The following is a 5572-nucleotide window of genomic DNA, read 5'->3' as shown; positions in this document are numbered from 1 at the left end:
GCGGAGGTTGATAGGCAACCACTGAGGGTTTTTAAGGAGGGGAGTGACATGCCCAACGCCTTTCTGCAGGAAGATGATCTGGGCAGCAGAATGAAGAATAGACTGGAGTGGGGAGAGACATGAGGAAAGGAGATCAGAGAGGAGGCTGACCCAATAGTCCAGCTGGGATATTATGAGAACCTGTACTAGTACGATAGCCGTTTGGATGGAGAGGAAAGGTCGGATCTTGGCGATATTGTAAAGGTGAGATCGGCAGGCCTTGGTGATGGATTGGATGTGTGGGCTGAATGAGAGGGCTGAGTCAAGGATGACAACAAGGTTGCGGGCTTGAGAGACAGGAAGGATGGTCGTACTGTCCACAGAGACAGGGAAGTCAGGAGGAGGACAGGGTTTGGGAGGGAAGATAAGAAGCTCAGTTTTGGACATGTTGAGTTTTAGGTGGTGGGCAGACATCCAGGTGGAGACATCCTGGAGGCAGGGAGAGATACGAGCCTGAAGGGTGGGGAGAGAACAGGGGAGGAGAGGTAGATTTGGGTGGCGGGGGGGGGGAGGGGGCTTAAGGAGGGAGTTAAACATGGGGTGAGGGGGATGGGCATGGGTGTCAATAAGGTTGGAGAAATAATTTTACCAGGCAGAGGAGAGGGCAGAGTTAAAGAAGGCAAGGATAAACTTGAAGGGGATGAATTTGACCTGATAACTAGATTCCTGGAAGCAACACTCTGTGGCTCATGCACTGGAGCAAAGGAGGTAGACTCTAGAGGGGACCCAGGGCTGAGGGTTAGTGGTACGAGATTGATGTGTGGACAGGGGAGAGAGTGAGTTGAGTTCAGTAGAGAGGGTGGTGTCAAAAGCGGCAGTTTGGTCATCAAGGGAAGGTAGTTTGGGTACGGAGGCTAAATAAGGCAGGATGAGTTGCGAAAATTGGATGGAGTCCAAAGATTGGAAGTCTCTGGGGTGAACAGTTACAGATTTATTGGGAGGGGATTGTGGAAGAGAACACAGGTGAGAAAGTTGTGATCAGATAGAAGGATTTCAGAGTTGGGAGGATAGAGATTATGCAGTGGCTAGAGATAATGAGATTGATTGTGTGTCCCGGTTGGTGAGTGGGTGAGGTGGGGTGGAGCAGGAGGTCAATGGAGTTGAGGAGTGACTGAAGGTGGCCAGTGGAAAGGTCGTCAGGAGCACCTATGTGGGTAGTGAAGTCTTTAAATATCAGTGTAGGCAAGGAGAAGGAGAGAAGGAATGTGAGAAAGGGATCAAAATGTCAAAGAAGTTGGAGGTAGGACCTGGAGGTCAGTAGATGACCATTACTAGAATCATGAGTGGGTGGTTGAGGCAGATGACATCGGCTTCGAAGAAAGGGAGAGAAAAGGATGGGAGAGGTGGAATGGAGAGCAGCACTGGGGCATGAGAAGGAAATGAATACCTGCTCCTTTCACAGTGAATCTGGGGGAATGGGAGATGAGGCCCCCTCTGGAGAGAGCAGCCGGGGAGACCTTGTCATCTGGGAAGAGCCAGATTTCAGTAATGGTAAGGAGGAATAGTGACCAGGACAGGAACAGGTCAATAATGAAGGGAAGATTCCCCATGATGGAGCGGGGGCTGTGGGGAGGGTGCCTGGGGTGGGGATGGGCAGAGAGAAAGAGAAGCTTCATGGTGTATTATGTAGAGCATGGGCCTGGGAATCAGAAAGTCATGGGTTCTAATTCTGACCCTGCTACTTGTTCATTCAATAGTATTTATTGAGTGCTTTCTATGTGCAGAGCACTGTACTAAGCGCTTGAAATGTACAAATCGGCAACAGATAGAGACAGTCTCTGCCCACTGATGGGCTTACAGTCTAACTGGGAGAGACAGACAGACAAAAACGATAGCAATAAAGAGAATCAAGGGGATGTCCATCTCAGTAAAACAGTAGCAATAAATAGAATCAAGATGATGTACATCTCATTAACAAAATGAATAGGGTAATAAAAATATATACAAATGAGAGGATGAAGACAGTGCTCAGGGGAGGGGAAGGGAGAGGGGAAGGAACAGAGGGAAGGGGGTAAGGGGACTTAGCTGAGGGGAGATGAAGAGTGGGGTAGAGAGGCAGCAGAGGGAGCAGAGGGAAAAGGGGAAGCTCAGTCTGGGAAGGCCTCTTGGAGGAGGTGAGCTCTCAGTAGGGTTTTGAAGAGGGGAAGAGAATTAGTTTGGCAAAGGGGAGGAGGCAGGGCATTCCAGGACAGAGGGAGGACGTGGCCCAGGAGTCGACAGCGGGATAGGCGAGAACGGGGGGTGGTGAGGAGGTGGGCGGCAGAGGAGCGGAGCACACAGGATGGGCAGTAGAAAGAGAGAAGGGAGGAGCGGAAGGAGAAGCCAAGGTGATGGAGAGCCTTGTAGCCTAGACTCCGTTTCTTGTTGGCTGTATGATCTTGGGCTAGTCACTTCATTTTTCTGTGCCTCAGTTACCTCATCTGTAAAATGAACATCAAGAATGAGAGCTCCCTGAGGGACAGGGGTTGTGTCCAACCCTATTTGCTTGTATCCACCAAGATGCTTAGGCAAGTTCCTGCCATATAGTAAGTGCTTAACAAATAGCACAAGTATTATTATTATTAGGAAGGAGTTTAATGGGGATGAGCTGGAGGGGTTCAGTGCGTGGAGAGGGGAATGAAGGTAGTGCTGGGACAGAATGTCATGGATGGGCTGGGTTAGAGGGGTGGGGAGGGGTTGGATGGGAGGGGACTAAAGGGGGCCAGCCTGTGGGGAGGGGGGATGAAGAGGGGTGCTGGGACAGTGAAGGGAGACCAGAGGGAGAGGAGTGAAGGCACATTGTGGGGTTAGGGCACAAAACTAAGTCCTGAGTAGCAGCAGGTGATCTGTAGACCCAGTGGGCTGTGGAGGATTCCTCTAGAAGGGGAAGACTCAGCAGCTCCCTGCTGGGGAGAATGCGGTTTGTGAGTCATTAAAACATCTGCCTAGTGAATAGGCAAGCAGGGCTATCGAGTCCTTAGTCCTTGATGGGGGACTGTTGACATGTTGTTAACTCCTACTGAGTTGCTGTCCTACTTCTTCGAGTGGACGGGAGTCTGAGTCCTAGCTTCCAGATTTTTGCCAAGGCTCAGCCTTTCTTCCCTTCAAGGTGTTGATCCCAGGACTCCCACGGGGGGAGGGGGGGTTGGAGAAGAGCAGGGGCAGGAAAAGGGACTAGAGCGGTGGGTAGATAGACCCTCCCTAGGTTTCAGTTTTTTGTCCCCTGGTTTGCCAAATGGGTGCTGAGATGGTTAGCGACCTTTCCCTCAGGGTAGACCCACTGGGACATCCTGATCCCAGATCCTGCTTCTTCTCATTGACTAAAGCCTTCACCGACATTCTTTAGCCCGTAAACGAAAGCAAGAGCTGACCTGTATTTCTTTCCTTAGGCAAAGAGAAGGAGAATGGTATCTCAGCTCCTTAAAATATTGATTTCAGACTGGAAAGGTGGAGATCATTGCTAATCAGCACCCAGGGGCAAAGGAAAGCATAACATGAACCCAGAAATGATAAAGGATCATAAAGTGTCATGTCATCCATCTTGATAAAATTCAAAAACAGAGTAATGCTGCTTTTGATGCAAGGAAAAGAAATGAAGCAAGTGACCAGGAGCAGGATGGTCTGGGTGGCTCTGGACTCTGGGGAAGCTTTGTGGGTTTGGCTGCTGCTATGAATGTACTGGACTTGCCTATGATAGTGGTGTAGCACAAGTACCATATAGTCACTGGCCCAGCTCATGAGGAGCAAAAAGAAGACATTGTGGACAGTTTTAGCAGTGAGAAATGAAGAATGATTTAGCTTATTTGAATAGTATATGCTAGTACAACTCTTCTTATTGTCGCCACTAATTGGAATGGTGACATTTTTGTTGTCTACAGTTGGTTTTAGTACATTCACTTCCACTAAAAGATTGACGATCCGGAATATGATAAAGGCAGGCAAGATCTACTTGGGGACCTGGTGTTTAAGATGGGCCCAGCCAGAGTTGCTGGGGCTGATGGTGACAGCTGGGAAACCGCTCAGGAGACAGGTGGCACAGATACAAAGGCCCCTGGCCACTCTCCTGATGTAGGAGTTGACTTGGCACACAATAACATCCAGAGAATTCTCCCATCTGAAGGCAATAACTTTTGCTGGAGTAGTCTCGGTGAGAAGGGTCACTGTGTTGGCTACTGCCAGGTGATTGAGGATCAGGTCTGTGATTTTCTGTTGATGATGGAAAATGAAGAAGGTGACGTACAGCATGAGCAGAATTGAATTGCCCAGAAGCCCGACCTCAGTGTGAGCGATGAAGAGAATTGTGAAAATGAGGTCACTCAAAAGCATTTTCTTGACTCCTTCAGAATTGCAGAATTCAGAGTACCTTAAAGAGAAACCCAAAATGGCTCATCTGTGCTAGATAGAATTGGAAACACTCAAGGAGGATGATCTGAAATGTTCTGTTCAGCATGATGGCCAAATTCTCTATTCCAGTCCACCCCCAATTAATGTTCCATGATAACAACTTCCAGAGGTGGATGATGTCCACATAGGGAGGAGCAGAAGGGTGAATTCAACCTTCCCAAACAAAACTAAAACTTGCATTTGTTCTTAAACTATCTGGAAGCCAAAGAGACCATATTGTTTAAAATATCCATGAATGTTCTGGGGGAGGCAGTGTGCAAGGCAATCACCATGTTTGTAGGTGATGCTAAATTTTTACACTTGGTAAATGCCATTTTCATGTGCACATATTCTTGGTGGTCCCAAGAATGAAGTAAACATTAAATGATCTTCAGTATGGACAAATACTAAGTAATGTATCTATGGATAAATAATCCGAGCTACAACAAAGTTATGGTTGACTCCGAGTTTTCACATCACAGCTTGTTATTGAGATTGTTCAATCTTCATTGGCTCTCGGAGCCAAGAGTCCAAGGAAATATTGGGAATCACCAGGAAGAAGACGGGTAATAAATCAAAAGGCAGAGCTTGCCATGATAAAATCCCATGATGCTGGAAAATTTCTGATCTCTACTTTAGGAAGCATATAATTGTTCACCTAATAGCACAAAAAGAAAAGGGAACCCTAATGATGGTTGAATGTGGTCGTAGTGGTGGTGGTGGTAATCATATTTGGCAATAATATTTATTGAGTGTCCACTGAGTGCAACAAATCAAACAAACGATGGTATTAATTGAGAACTTAGTATGTACAAAACATGCAACTAAGTCCTTGCAGAGTACAATAAAAAGAGTTGACCTGAAACACTGTGGACAGTCCTGTTCTTTGCCCACAAGGGGCTGGCAATGTAAAGAAGGAACTTGGAAAAACTTGGGAAAATCCTATAGAGGCACAAGACTCATTTTCCAAGATTTACCAGAGGAGGTGATATTTAAGGAGAGCTTAAAACACAGGAGAGAGCTCCTGTGGATATAAGGGGAAGGGGGTTTCAGCCCGGGGCAGTAGTGGGAGCAATGGGGCATGGGGATAGAAGGGAAGGTGATATTCCAAAACATAAAAGAATCATTTCTCCAAACAGATAATAATAATAATTGTGGCATTTGTTATGTT

The 5572-nt window shown here is 47.2% G+C and overlaps 1 pseudogene; it reads right to left on the bottom strand.

Moving 5' to 3' along the window:
• Window positions 1-3438: 3438 nt before the first annotated feature.
• Window positions 3439-4344, bottom strand: LOC114808704 (annotated as a pseudogene).
• Window positions 4345-5572: the final 1228 nt, after the last annotated feature.

The sequence above is a fragment of the Ornithorhynchus anatinus genome, chromosome Y4 (assembly GCF_004115215.2).
Source record: "Ornithorhynchus anatinus isolate Pmale09 chromosome Y4, mOrnAna1.pri.v4, whole genome shotgun sequence".
Classification (NCBI taxonomy): Eukaryota; Metazoa; Chordata; class Mammalia; order Monotremata; family Ornithorhynchidae; genus Ornithorhynchus; species Ornithorhynchus anatinus.
This window is presented reverse-complemented; position numbering and strand designations above follow the sequence as displayed.